The sequence below is a fragment of the Zonotrichia albicollis genome, chromosome 4 (assembly GCF_047830755.1).
Source record: "Zonotrichia albicollis isolate bZonAlb1 chromosome 4, bZonAlb1.hap1, whole genome shotgun sequence".
Taxonomy (NCBI): domain Eukaryota; kingdom Metazoa; phylum Chordata; class Aves; order Passeriformes; family Passerellidae; genus Zonotrichia; species Zonotrichia albicollis.
In genome coordinates, this window is record NC_133822.1 from 16,997,645 (window position 1) to 17,013,287 (window position 15,643).

At 38.9% G+C, this 15,643-nt stretch overlaps 1 protein-coding gene across 8 annotated transcripts in view; it reads right to left on the reverse strand.

Annotated features, from left to right (window-relative positions):
* PHF21B (PHD finger protein 21B) overlaps positions 1 to 15,643 on the reverse strand; it is a 131,676-nt gene that overhangs the window by 39,657 nt on the left and 76,376 nt on the right. The gene's annotated exons all lie outside the window — the stretch shown is intronic.

Sequence of the window (15,643 nt, forward strand, 5' to 3'; positions counted from 1 at the left end):
AACTTTACATCCAGAAGCATTTTGGGAGCTCATGATCTTTTGCTAACTCTCACCTGAACCTCCAGCCCTGGACTGGGACAGAAAGCTCAACCACTCCATCCCTCAGTGCAGAGTTACTGGATAATGAACACATGGGACTGGGACACAAGACATTTCCCAGCTCCTGTCTGCAGCCACCTCCAGAGGCAGACAGGGATCTCGCATGTCAGGGACATGGTTTTATTCAGCAATCCACAGGTGCTCTCAGACAGGAATGCAGCAGGCCCACTGAGGAGGGGACCTGTAATCCCTGTTGGGTAAATGTCATCCAGCAACACTTTCCAAAGGGTCACATTCAAATTGCAAAAAGAGGTGAAGGGATCCAAAGGAAATCATCCTTTTCACTGGCCAGTTTATTCACTAAAATAACAGGAATAACTTAAAATAGGAAAACCAGCTGAAGTCCCCAAACAAGAGGAGACAGTTGCATAAAAAGAAAAAAAAAAAAAAAAACAACAAAAAACAGTTCCTCCCATTCAACCAAAAGAAAATGAAAAATTTAGGAGATATTGCCAAGTGCAGTTATTAAAGATGATCACTTATGACTGCCATTTCTATTAATGCCCTGCATTGTAACTACAGGAGTAACCAACAGGAGTTGGATTCAATGATCCTTGTGGGTCCCTTTCAACTCAGAAGATTCTGTGATCCTATGATTCTCCTGCAATAAATCAACTCCATCCCAGGATAAAGGCTCTCAAAGACAACTGAAGTATAGAAGTGTGAGGAGAGTAGCAAGTGGAAGACATAAAAAATGAAACTAAGAAGTATGGCATGGGCAGAGAATAAGAATTCAAAGGATGAAGTCTAGAGATGCTCAGAGGATAAAAGAATGCTGCAGTGGAAACAAAGATGAAAACTACATTATCAGTGATCAGACTAAGGGCCATACATTCAGTTTCCAGCTATTTTGTTATTACTTATTTAGTCAATGCCTGAGTTTTTAAATTTAGGACTAGTTGATTTAAACAAGCTCTGCCTTTCAGTCCTGAATGAATACACACACACATATATACAAACACACACACACACATATATATATATGGATGTATCTACATATTGTATCTCTATTGAAAAATATTTGCATTTTACTGAGTTTGGGTACCTACATTTGTCAAACCATTGCTATGGTCATTTTGAATAGTAAATTGCCTTCCCCCCTCCTTTAGATGTAGTAACAAATGCTTAAGGACTTATTGCTACAATTAATTATCTGCACAAACTCATTGCAGAGCTTGTGTCCATGAGCAGTTTAAGATTACATCACAGATGTAAAGCTGTTAGGGGACATAACTGTTCTCCCACTCCAGAATTACACCAGGATAAAATCACTCCAGTCAATCACTGAAGAGAATCAGACTCAACCAGCAACAGAAGGTTAAAGACACATTCAGTTCTACAGCACGTTACCAAAATAAGAGTTTAACTCAGGAACATATGGGTTTGTTGTATCTCAGCTGAACAGTTCAATTATTTGAGCTCAACTGACACTACATTGCTGGATTATTTGCAAATTATTTTATACTGACATCAATACTGCAGTACAAATACTGAGTTCCTGCAATGAATTATGGAAATACTAATCTTCTTCTTTTTAAAGAACATATGCATCTTTTTAAGATCTAGGTCTTCTTCGTGTTGAACCTAAGCTATTAAAAAAATCTTTTTGTCTGTTATGTGTTCAATATTGGCAACAACAGTTTTACAGAATGGATTTTTAATGTGCTAGTGACAGGGGAACAGATTGCTATGGCAACAGCAAAGACGAAAATTCTTAACCTGAATGGATCATCGCTGAAGTAATTGCAGGGGTTTTTTACCCATTCTACATCCATTTTACAACTTGAATGCTGCATTCAACATTAAGCTTGCTTTATATAAATGCCAAGCACTGTGTGCAGCCTCCAAGTTGATTTGACCTAAAACTTGCTGCCCCTTCCCTCACAAATCCTGGATAACTGCTGTTCTCTAGCTCACCTGAACATCTGAATGCCATCATGTTTTCAGAGTCCACCAATAAAAGCAACAGGCCTTTGGACATAACTTTGATGCTCCTCTAAGACATGTTCAGATGCATATTTTTTCTGTCCTTCTAGACTCAGCTTGCATAAAAATTGGTGGAAATAATTTTTCATTCTCCAAAATCTGGTGAAATCACTGTGCATAGTATTTCCAGTAAACTGATGGAATAAGGTATCAGTTTCACATTTCATTGCATTCTAAAGAGGCTGTTATTTCAAACACATACTTTGTATGAACAGTAATTTAATTTGAATTTCATAGAAATGTAAAGGTTTACAGGTTTTAAAAGTGTTTGTTCTCCCCAGTTCCTCTCCCTTTACTCAGACTTCATTAATCATGCTTGCATATGCAATTTATTATTGGTATGAAGTAGACAATTGGAAATACATGTCCTGTTCCTTTTTCAAAATATCAATATTTTTGAAATTATCCTTCCTTTGGGCACCAAAAATACTATTTGAAACAACTCTACTTATAGCCAATTATCAATGACTTGGACTTTTGTCCTGGAACAGCTCTTTCTACATGGGGTAGGCACAAGCAGTAGGAGGCAAAGTACCCTAAATTCCACACCTGCTTTGAAAACCAAATTCTTAGTTATTGCTGAGGTTTTTGTACTCATCCCTTTCATCACCACTCATTTGCAAGGAAGCCCAAGGTGGTACCACATCTCATGTAGGTATCAGAAGAGAATATGCAGAGATGAAACAAACAATGTTCTGCTTTTCCTGTGTCTCTCAGGCTTTTCAGAGCACCACCCAATTTATCTCTGCTTTTGCCATGGGATTTTCAAACCACCAACTCTACTTCTTGCCACTTGCACATTGCCATCTGTGTGCACTGAAAAAATACAAACTCTGAACACACTGTAGGTATGTTTTCTGGAAAAAGGAAAACACAATGAATACAGCCCACATTTTTCCCTGTTTCAGAAATCCCATTGATTACTTACACAAGGAGACATCTGTGCCAAATGCCTATTCCTAAACACAATTTGCACCATAGTATTTACTGGTCAGTAGCTTTTTTCTAATGCACCATTTTTCAATCAAAAGATTTATAAATTATTTCTAAATATATTATAAAAATATTTTTTATATATAAGTATAAATTATTTTTATTAGGATTTTTCCAAGGGCATTAGACCACACTCTGAATTTCTGCATCAAAATAAAATTAAAAAAAGAAAAAAGGAAGTTTGGGTGTGCTAAATGCATTAGCATGCACATACCTGTTCTGTGATTTGTAACCTTATTCAGAAACCATATTTAACTAATTAAATCTCCACCTCCTGCACAAATGAGCATAATGCCAATGAGTTGAAGCAAGACTCAGCAGCTGTGATCACACCTATAGTCTCTTGCTCAGATGATTCATAAAAGGTTTTCTGTTTAACTACTCAGCTGTTCCAGGTTGATCTGGTTTTTAATGACTAATGTTTTCAAATTACTTAGTCTGCATTCACAGTTTGCAGAAATGTTCCCAAGTAAAGGGAAAATGTATGAACAGTGTCACACAAAGCAGTTTCACACCTCTCCCTCAAGTGAGCTCAGGCAGGAGTGAAAATCTCCAACAGACCCAGCAGCTACTGAAGCACCACTGTCCTACCACAGCTGCAGGATGTGAAGATTACAGTATGAAAACACCCCTCTTAAAAGAAAATATAGCAGTAATAATAACAACAACAAAAACCACTAATAGCTTGCCAAGCCTATTGTACAGTCATTAGGAAAATAGTGAAAGACATGCCAGTGATATAGATTAATTCTGCTGGTACAAATAAAGTTCTCTAGACCTGACTTCAGTGGAGATGTTCCAAACTCACACATTTGACAATGCTCATAGAATTTCCTGAGGAATCCTGTGTTATTAAGGCTTATAATCTTAAACTTACTGAAGTGTAAACATGACATGATATGCCAAGATATAAATAAATTTTGGTTGCATGTAATAACTTCTAAATTCAAAATCAATTTCTGGATTCAGGCTAGAAGAATGAGAGAGCTCATATTCCTCAAGATTTGACAATTCTGAGCCATCATAGTGATGGTTCAAAGCCACTTACTCTGGCTTTGAAACCCACTCAAAACCACAAATACAGCAGAAACCTGGAGCTTTTTATCTTCTCATACTGATTAGGGAGGTTGGGCTGTCCTTTTCTAGCAATAATAACACATGCAATTTCTAATTTCCCACATTACAGGAAAGGTTAAAAATTACATGTTGACAGAATATGGAGAATTGGCTTGTATTTTGAAAAGTCAAGTGTGAGGGAAAATAATATAATGCTTCACCCCAAAAAAAAGTGAAAGCAGCAAATTGGGTTGTGGGGTTTCATTAGAGCAAGTGCTAACTAATTACCATATACAGTCTTCTAAAATCATAGTATCCCTGAAGCATCTCTGTCAAATTTCTACAGTATTCTTATTACTGCTAGTCTACAATATCCTTCTTTAAAAAAAATCTTAGTGTACTAAGATATTATTCAAAGAAAAATTAATATTATATTAAATTAAACAATGCTGACTTCTGGGTTTATTTCACACCCAGAAGGATAGTAAATATTTAAGGTAAAACCCTTAAATCATCATTACCAGTTCAGCAAACTACAGGAAGCACAATGTTGCTTTAATTTTATCAAAGCTGTCATTCACATTCTGGTATTACCTATTCAGTCACTGCTATTGCAGTGATCCTGCAAATAAAAATAAACACATCTCCAACCCAGGCAGTCTCATTGCTTGATTCAGTGAGGGATGCAACAATCAAATTGTTTACAATATCCTACATGTGCAAATTTGATGACACAAGTCACTGAACTGGAGTTGTAATAAAATAAAACAAGAAAAAGAGGCTAAATAAATGTCTGTAATAAAGATCTCATGGAGAAAACCCCCCAGACAAACAATCATTAACAAAATGTCTTGCACAAAAGCAGAGGGCATGGTCTTGCCTTAACTTGTCAAATCTCCAAGGACAATATTTAGCCAAAGAATTAGAACAGTCAAAAAGACCCCAGTACAGAAAAGCAGGGAAATGGGAACAGATACATGGATATGATTAATCCTGTTGAAGACATGTGAATTATATACATGTTAACTCAGGATTAGGCTCAAATAGAGGATAATCTTGAAATAGTTTTCTGAAATCACTGATATTGAAGCCTGATTTTGTAAGATCAACAAAAAGAATTTTGGTTTGCCTTACCTTGCCTGGTGCCTGCCTTATTTTAAAAGGGTTTATATTTCAGTTTTCATAATGATAAAAATCCAATTCCAATGCAAGTCTTTCTACTCAAGAGGGCAAAAACACGACTCAAGACCACAGCATACCATCTGCTTAAGAATTATCTGAACAGAAGAAACATCAAGCCCAAGAGTGATTTAAAAGCAGTTAAAGAAGAAACAGGCTCATCATAAGTGAAAGTAACCAGTCTTTTCCCACCCATACACACATATATGAGTATCAAAAACACACCCTATAGCTTTTAACAGGCATCCGCCAACACTCTGTCCTTGTCACCGATGGAAACTGAAATATATCTGTCTTGCCATTCAGCTATTCTCTAAATTTAGAGATGAACAAATTTGGTTAAATTTGGATCAGGCACTTTGTGACTCACATTATCCTCCAAGCTGGCAGTCCTTCACATGTCACACAGAAAGGCCATTTAACATAGTGCACAATCCCACTCCTGAAGAGGCACTGCCCACAGTCAAAGCAAGGGATACACAAACACCCCACTAAAAGGCAGGAAACCCATCCAAGCCACTCTTATATGAACAGCAAAGCAGTGCCTGTGGGTTGAAATATGCATTCAAATCTTTTAATTAGTGCAAACAGAACTCCATCACTTTGAGCACAACTCTCTAGATTCCTAGACAGGGGAGGTCTGTCCTTCTCCATAGGAATATCTTCACACACAGATTACTTCCTTCTCTCTCTCTCACACACAAACACTTTTAATTGCTTATTGTGTAGCAATTTAACTTGAATTTTAATGAAATGGCTGTGATGTGAGGAAAAGAGAACAACTAAACCCTAGCATCAATAAGTACTAATAAATATTAATATAACATAAACACCACTTATATTGCGAAGTGAAACAAGTTTATTATCCACTCATTAAATCCACAGATGAAATACAATTACTGCCTTTATTACTGTCAGGAGTTACTTCTAAGATAGTTCTGTTTACTACTTGAGTATCCATCAGCACTCTGTGTTTAGAGCATCTACTGTCTCACCCATCTCTCTCACCAACCCCTCCACATTTATACATGAAATAGCTGAAGATCAGTATTTCCTGATACATTTTCCAGTCAATTTCAATATAGACACAAATGCGTATTGTGAGATTAGTAGCAGACCAATTGCCAAATCCCGATATAGTTAGAACACCAATAGGAGATCTTATCGTGCCTGTATTTGCAATATGAACATTGAAAGAGGATAAATACAGAATTTGCGGTCTGGTATAAAACAGATTCCTGCAAATTATTCAACTATGCCACAAACTCTGAAGATAATGAGAAAACCTCACCTTTAAACTATAAATGGAACTAAGACATTTAGCAATATTCCAAAGCCTTTCATTTCCTTAAGTGGTGCCTTTTATTAAAGTAATAGCATATGTAGAATAAGTAGACCTATTTATACATCCCATAATTTAGAAAAATACCAAGGAGATGACTTCTCCAGCCCCAAAGCTGATCATCTTTCACTATTACAAACTGCACTTCAAGTCTGAATCACACAGCCCTCAAATTTTCTATCCATCCCCTCACATTCTTGGTCCTCCATTTTAAATAGAAATAACTTGAAAATTCTGACATTTTCAGGAATACTTGACTGATAATTTCTGTGAAGCACAGACAGCCTCCAATTACAATGAAATAGCTACAGTGTATTATCATTTTTAGAGCGTTCTTTGCAATTCTGAAGTGAATCAAAGCTCTCCACGGGAGCTACTCTGATTAACGTCAAAACAATCATGTGCTAAAAACTCTCAGCATTAGAATAAGGGACTCAGAATTTTGTTTGTATGGATAATATATAAGGATGTAGGAAAATACCACAGAAACTTCCATAAGGGGACTGCCTATATATTCACAGAATCACAGAATTCCAGAAAGGGTTGGGTTGGAAAAGACCTTTAAAGCTCACCCCATCCTACCCCCTGCCATGGGCAGGGACACCTTCCACAGACCAGGCTGCTCCCAGCCCCATCCAGCCTGGCCTTGGGCACTTCCAAGGATACTGCAGCCAGAGCTCCTCTGGGCAACCTGAGCCAGTGCCTCACCCACCCTTACAGAGAAAAATTTCTTCCCAATATCTCATCTAACCCTGCCCTCTGTCAGTTTGAAGCCATTGTCCCTTGTCCTGTCACTCTAGACCCCTGTCCAAACTCAGTCTTCACCTTCCTTGTTGGGTCCTTCAGACAATTAAGTCCCTGCAAATCTTCTCTTCTCCAGGCTGAGCAATCTGGATTCTCCCTGGGTTTCATCACAGCAGAGCTGCTCCATCCCTCTGATCATCCTGGTGCCTCCTCTGGACCTGCTCCAGCAGCTCCCTGTCCTTCCTGTGCTGGGCCCCAGGGCTGGAGGCAGCTCTGCAGGTGGGGTCTCACCTGAGCAGGGCAGAGGGGCAGAAAACCCCCCTCCCCTGCTGCCCACACTTCTACATTTTTATCTTCCTAAATTTTAAAACTTTATTTTATAGGCAGTTAAAATTGCTCCCAAGAAAAGGCATGAAATTGGAGCAATTTCCCTCCTTTAACCTGGTCTCTTCTGTTTGGTTCTCTATGGACAGGACAATGCAGTACTTCTGGTTATAAGGAAATACAAATGTGCTGACAGCTCCATCACTTTTCTGCAAGACCAGGAACCACTGACAAAACTAAAGCAGTTTTCAGTTAATCTCCTTCTGCTTGTGTTGCTCAGTAGAGACACTTCTCAGATACTCACAGGAAGAAAATCCATTCCACAAATACTTAGCCGCATGTCCATTCCTACACCCCACTGCACATGGATCTGCTCATGGGATGTTCAGTGACACAAATGCTAAGACAACAACCACTGTCTGGTCTCCAGAAACTGGGACTCGCAATTATTCCCTTCTGGAGGCCAAAGGATCAGTGACTAAAACCATCCCTCAACTTTGGAGGAGTTACAATAAACAATGCACCCCAAAGTAAGGGTGAGAAAAGCCTCTTTCTCACAAGCCTCTGCATTCATATGTTAATTCCCTGTGAGTTGTGGTGTCCCATTGGCCCTGCCCCCTGTTCAGCCCCTATTTCCATTTTTGTATGTCTGCTCGACTGCTCTCCCTTCCCTGAATCCCCATTGGCCCTGATTTGCCACATTGCTCTGCTCAGTGAATCCCCAAAGGCTCTCTCTGTTTTTAAACACACCTTGCACCATTTTGCCCTACTCCCATTGGACCCTGATCCTCTGAACCATCCCCTTTTATCCCACCTATAATCCTGGACCCTCAGCCCATCTCGGTTCTTGGCCCAGGCCTGTGTTAAAAGTGGTATCCTGTTTTCAATAAATCATCATTTGGATCCCCAAGCAAGAACCCATCCTGACAGCATTCCTTATCAACCCAACATTCTCTGGCATTCATTTTCTTCCAGCAGGATGTTTGTTTGCCAGTTCCCACAGAAATAAATTTGGAAAAGTTGCTCTTAGGTTTTTACAACAAAGTATCTGACAGTCAGTGTAAGTCCACTTTTACCTACCCTTTCCTGCTGAATATTCTGCTGCCTTCACTGAAAATTTTTGGCTGTGTAATGAATACTATATAGGGCCTGATGAGGTTTTATTCAGTTCCTGAATTTTGTCTTTTCAGTCTTTATTCAGTCTTTGGGTGTCTGAACCCTAATGCAGACCAAATGGGAATGCAGATTGAGCAGAAAAGAAATCCACATGCTTTGGATGCATTGACACATACGGGATATTTTAAAAAGAAGCCATTTATCATCAGGAAGCATAAGTGCTTATTGTGAATCTGACATTTAAATATACCATCAACAGCAACCAGCACTGAGAAATGGTTTAATTAACCTGAAAGGATGTAATTTTATGCTATTTAGCAAGAAATACAAATTTTAAAGTGCTTTTATGCTGTATATATCAGAGTAGTAAGGCCAAATCCTGCTGTTAGATACACATATTTAAATATGGAGTAAATTAATGAACCTCCCTTAATGAACCTGCAACTAAGAGGGTGCAGATACAAGCAGAATCTGTCACACACACTCTATAACCCACTTCCTAAAATTACCATGTTCTTTAGAACATTCTAATGGTAGAGTTAAAACTTGGGCCCCAATGGCAAGAACTGATCACTGGGTGGTGAGTGGAGTGGTAAATCCTTGGAGTTCCTACTCTCTGAGAGTTTTTCTTTATTATTATTCTGTCCTGGGGTGGTGACTTTATGATGCTTGTATCCCCATTCATCTGTTTAGCCCAGAAATAAGTTTTGCACCTTTAAGACTGGTTCTGAGAGCAAAGAGGGGAGAGAAGAAGTGCAGAGTTTGTTTTCAGGAATGGCACTCACTCCTTCCTGCTCCTGGACTGTGCTGTCTGCACATGGACAGACAGCAGGACAGGGCTCTCCTTTGCTTTTAGGTAGTTTTTGGCTAGCTGAGGCAGAGAAGTTCCCTGGGCTATGGTTTTTCCTTTCCTTGGGCCTGTTTAACCCTGCTCTGCACAGAACACCCAGCAGAGCACCGGCAGCTCCAGCTGTGGGCGCCGGGCCGGGCCTGGGCCGGGGCATTTCCAGCACTGAGGGGCTGACAGAGACTGAGTGAGCTGAGCTACAGCCATGGAGGGGCTTCCTGAGTTTGGCATCTCTTTGGAGCAGCAAGAGCTTTTATTGTTTAATAGTGTCCATTTTTTTTGTGCTGGTGAATGCTTTACCTGTTAAATAAACAAGTTTTTTCTATTTTTCTTCAAGGAAATATTTCCCTGAACCACGTAGATGAGGGGCCACTTGAATCTGCTTTCAAGAGGAACCCTTTCGGAGGTTTTTCTCGCAAATTTGCCCTAAACCAGGACATAATTTAATTTGGCTAGGTCACCTCTCCTCTATTTTCACATATCTCCTGAAGGTACACTCTAATAGGATCATACTTCAGAATCCTTCCAGAGTTACAACAACTCTGTGCCCATGATGGCATGGTCAGTACTTACCTGTTCAAAATCTCCACATCACTGGTTTTCTGTGGAGTTTTCTCCTCTGTTGTTACTTTGAACAGAACACTGTTACCACGCCAGGTTGCTCTCATAGACCAGCAAAAGCAGAGTCCTGATAAGACCCCAGCAGGAAACCCAGACTTTGTTTCACATTTGAGGAAACTATAAAAACCAGAACAATATATGGAACATCAATAGGAACTGTTACCCACACAGAGCAGTCATTGCTCTGTTCCTCCAGGACGGACAGACATCCAGAAATCAACACAGCGACCAATAAAACAAAGCTCAAGTAGGCCTCCAACAAATCTCTTCAATATCCTGAAATTCATCAGCCATCCCTGACCAACACAGATCTGAAGAAAAATACAGCTGAACAGCAGTTGCAACACACAGTAAGAGCAGGAGCCATGGACTTCAGAAACACAACAATTTTGGCAATCACAAATAACCTGGCACGTGTCTGATGACAGCAGGATGATGGTGCTCTGGCAATGGCCAACATGACCAAGGCTCTCATAATCCATAGAAAAATGTCTTTATTTTTCCCCTCCCTTAGATCTGTGTGGAGCCTCTGGATTGTTCTTTTATCCTTGTGCCCAGTAATTATCATTTCCACCTGCATTTCAGCACATGGATTTACATGGATAAGGAATAATAAGTATGAGGCAGCAGTGCAAAGAGCTACAGCAAAAGCTAAAGGGGGCCATGGCATGATCCAGGTACTTGTTGGACAGTTCTCATTCCCAAGGATGCCATGTGGTGCATGGACATGTCTGAGGCATTCTCAAAATTAACAAAAAGGCCTGTAGTGTGGCTGCCAATACAGGGATCCTGCCTAAGGCAGCCCTTGTGAGCTTCCTATGGAGAAGCACAAACGGATCAGCATAAGTGGATCCTTTATTTCTCAGTTTTCCCACAGTAAAACATGGAATAATAATGCCTTAGTCATACTAACTCCATATTGTGAGGATAAATTAACCAGTGCCACGTTTTTAGGCACTGTAGTAATATGAATTCTAAAAAAAAAAAAGCTATATATAGCCACATAACCAATACAGGTAAATACCTCTATAAATAAAACCTTTAAGTACTGCTGCAACACAAATAATAAATAAAAACCAAAGAGGACTTAGTCATATGCACAGGCAGATTTACAGTTATGGAGGAAGTACTTTTACAAAGAGCATAGTGAAGCATATAAAGTAGGATGGTAAAGAGAAACGTAATAAATCATTCTACAAATACATTATTCTGAAAAATGGCCATTGTATGGGCCATAAGAGTATGTTGCTAAAGTTCTGGGATGCATTTTTTTTCTGGTAAATTGAATACACAGATAGCTAACAGGTATAAATGAGCATCCTCCTACATGTATAAAAGCCACATTTCCTGAAGAAATAAATGGATACCTGTGTTGTGTGCTCAGTCTAAACAGGGACACAAGTAGTTCTGTGAGCTGCGGAGTTAATGAAGTATTTGTGGACAACAATTTACTATCCTGCCAAGAGTTTATAGCACTATAAATCCTCATAGTGTATTTTGCTTTGAAAGAACACCTCTGTATAGAAAAGCCCTGGGACAGAAGAGTACATGTGCTTGGGCAAACTCCCAAATTTCCTCCAGCTGACCCAGGAAATACATGTATGGGAAGGGAAGTACAGAGAGGTGCAGGAGGCAGGTTTGATGCTGTTTATGGAGTCATGAAGGACAGGGAGCCAGGGCCTTTTCTTTACAAGGTAGATTGTTCCAGCACAGCAGATGGGACTTTGTCCTTCAGCAAAGCAATTTCAGATCTTGCTTTCAGTCAGGAAATTGTGGTGAGGATAGGAAAGGATAAATATCACATAAATATCATTGCAATAAGAATAAAATTTGAGAGGTTTGTATCAAAATGTTTTTATACCAAAGTATGTTGCAGGTACAGGCATACCATTGCCTACCCATAGCTCCAGGCCATTCTCTCTACACAATTCTAGCAATTCTCTGAAGGCAAAGCACACCTATCATGTATACATCACATGCCAGCAAAATTCAGCTTATGCCAGCAAAATTCAGCTTTGGCCAACATAACTTCTCCAGACCATCCAAATGAAGCTCTAAGCTCCATTTCTTGCAGTGGGAGCAAGAGCTGCACTCATGATATCCCTGGCTGTACCCTTGCATCAATCATGTCCTCACACATGGGATTGGCGCTGGAAGGCTGCCTAGGAATAGTGTGGATCATCACTGATTCCTGCAGCTCACCATTTCCAGTGCTTACACATCTCAATCCTTTTTAATCTCACAATACATCCTGCTTCTAATAAACCATGTGATACGTATGCAAACAATCCTTTAGCATTGTTATGCATTTATTTACTTAGATACTTTTCCCCATACAGATATGGCTTCCATTAAGTCAACAACATTTCCAAATCACTTTAAAAATTGGCTGGGTAAACAACAGCCTAAAATGAAAGTGAAGACTTGCTGCTGCCCAAATGAATTTTTTTGTAACAACCTTACATTTAATCCTATCTGTATTTGAAAGCTCTGTATTTAGACAGTGTTTGATGACCTATTTTTTTCTGCTGAGTTTCATTTAGCATTTCATTCTTCTTGCTAGATACCACATGACATGACCCTATACACATCTTCTATCCATGCTTGCTGACTATTCTCAAAAAGATAAAATTATGACAGTCCTCTGATTAGAAACCTGCCATTCCTCAGCTTCTTCCTTCATAAATTACAAACATAATCAGAGATAATTAAATCACAAAAAGACAAATTTTCAACTACAAGTTGAAAGCTTGCTATGTGAAGACATCTCTAAGTAAAAACACTTAGAGCTTTTTCTCTAGCAAGACCAAGGCAAACCCCAAATGCTGGTCAACATACCCATGCCATTCCAACAGCAGTTTGAAATGAAGCTGTTCCTTGCAAGGAAAAGTTGCAATGGCAGGACCAACACTGTTTGAGGTTTGAGAGAATCATGCTTGGCTCCAGCAGGCTCAATACAGCACTGAGCCCAGCATGCCTGGGATGTGCAAGGTGGGACTGGGACCCATTTGCCCTTTGGAAAGGATAAATAGGAAGGAGCATGGAATATTCAGCACCACAGCACCTTAGAAACTCTTCCTCCAACAACCCTTGAAGAAGTGAAAAGTTTGCAGCCAAATGTTCTAACTCATATTGCTCTCCAGCACCTGGGACTGGTGCTTCACTATTTGGTCTAAACACATTAAATTATATTTCAAGCTTCTTCTCTCACTGCTTTGATTATTTTCTTCCAATGGCTTCTGACAGTGACAGTAAAAGATAGTCCTTCACAAAATGATAGACTGTTGTAATATTGAAACTATTATCTTTCATATTATTATCATTTATATAGTTATTTTCCAGGATTCTAAGAAATATCTACTAGGATATCATCAAGTATATTTTCAGTAAAGCATAAACAATACCTTCTAAAAAGGAAATTACCCAGCATGAGATACAAAATGGATATTCAAAAGCCAATTCCCCAGACAAATACCTCAGTGTAACAGCTAAAGAGACACTGTTTCTCCAGAAAACCTGACAGGACAATTTGGTTTTTAAAGTGGCTGGATGTGCTTTCCATTTGTTAGTGGATGCAGTAGATGATGGTCATGCCCCAGATGTTTAGGAAGAGGCTTCCTGGGTATTAGTAGCAGTAGTAGTATAATCATCCAAGCTAACTTTTCTCCATAGCACCATTGAAACTTTCAGTTCTCTGTTTTTCTTAGGAGTTGTTCTTTTATATTGCTACAGAGTGGCTATTCCATCATCTGTAATAGGAATATTTTGATTATGAACTTGCTATAAGATCTCTGGCAAGATTCTTATTTGAGATTTCTGTAGATACTGTGAAGATGCATATGGTAAATAATAGTGTGTGCACAAAATGCTCACTTTTGAAAAGGAAAAAAACCCCACTTTTATATAGTTGCTGCATTTTGAGTAATCTTGGGAGCTTTTCTTATTAATGCCATTCAGGCAAGCTAGGCGTAGGTGGAAAAAATATGCCGGTTCAAGCCTCTTTTGATACCTTTAATTATTAAACATCTTGTCAACTAGAGTTGACATCAAAGGCACTTAATCCTGCAAGCAGTTCTGCCCATGTTTAACTTTATCCACTGACCATAACTTTGGACTCCAATGCAATTACATTTATGAACAGCCTTTGGGAAACTGCTGGACTGCTGTTAAAGCCCATAAGAGTTTTGCTGTCAACTTTGCTTGTTTAAAATATGATGTGTGTATAGAAGTGTGTGTGTGTGTGTGTGTGTGTGTGTATAAAGTGATAGACATGCTTAGTTCTTTCCAGAATCATATCTGAAAACCTTACTACTGGGCATAAAGTAGAAACCTTGTATCACAAAACTTATGTGATTTCTAGGAAAATATATCCTGTCTTACCTTTAAATCCATCATGCACTTTAAGATTAGAAAGGCTTAGTGGAAGTATATGTGTGCTCTGGGAACTATAGGTTTTGTGTTTATATGAAATCACAAGCATATGCTTTACCAGAGATATTAGCTTCAGATTTTAATATACAGAAATTACTTCTTTTTGGTCAAAGGTTGGACTCAGTGATCTTTGAGGTCTTTTCCAACCTTATTGAATCTGTGGTTCTGTGATTCTAATGTCAGCATTACTCTAGCAATTGTGACTTTGTAGAAATTGTTCTGAGTTTTCTTCATTTTTGTCTTTACCTTTTGTTCTCAATTATCCTGACAATCATCCCAAGGAAGCATAGGCAATTGTTCTCTATGCTGTTGTGTGTCATAGAAGTTTTGAAGAAAAAAGAGCTTTCTCTGATGAAGTGTCTTTTAAAGTTTGTTCTCAGACATGAACGTGTGGGTTACTGAATAAAAAAACTTCTCACAGAAACACTCAGTATTACTCTGATTTCACATTTTCACTTAAACTTCTAGTAAGTAATATTGTAGTGGTATTAGTACAGCTTTACTTTGTTCTCAGACAGTTCAGCAACAGAAAACACCTAAGCAAATATAAGTTCTTGACTCCAAAAGACAGAGTATCCTTGGTAGCTCAGTGGAAACAACAACAACAAATTAAGTAGAAGTAGATTATTACTTTCTTGACTAACTTCAACAGCAACTAATTACTTTTTGTCTTGTTTCAAAGGAGCGAATTAGTGGAGGAGTACAAAAGCAGAAATTCTGCAAACAAACAAAAAAAATTTCACTACTCAAACCACCATCCGTCCCTTCCTCACTTGTTCTCCCTACAAGAATTAACAGTGGGTCAGTTTTGGGTCTTGGCATGTGATGCATGTTAACATTTCTCCTAACAACCTCACAATTCTGTCTATTCATATGCATGCCACCAAAAGAGCTAAGGAAATAAA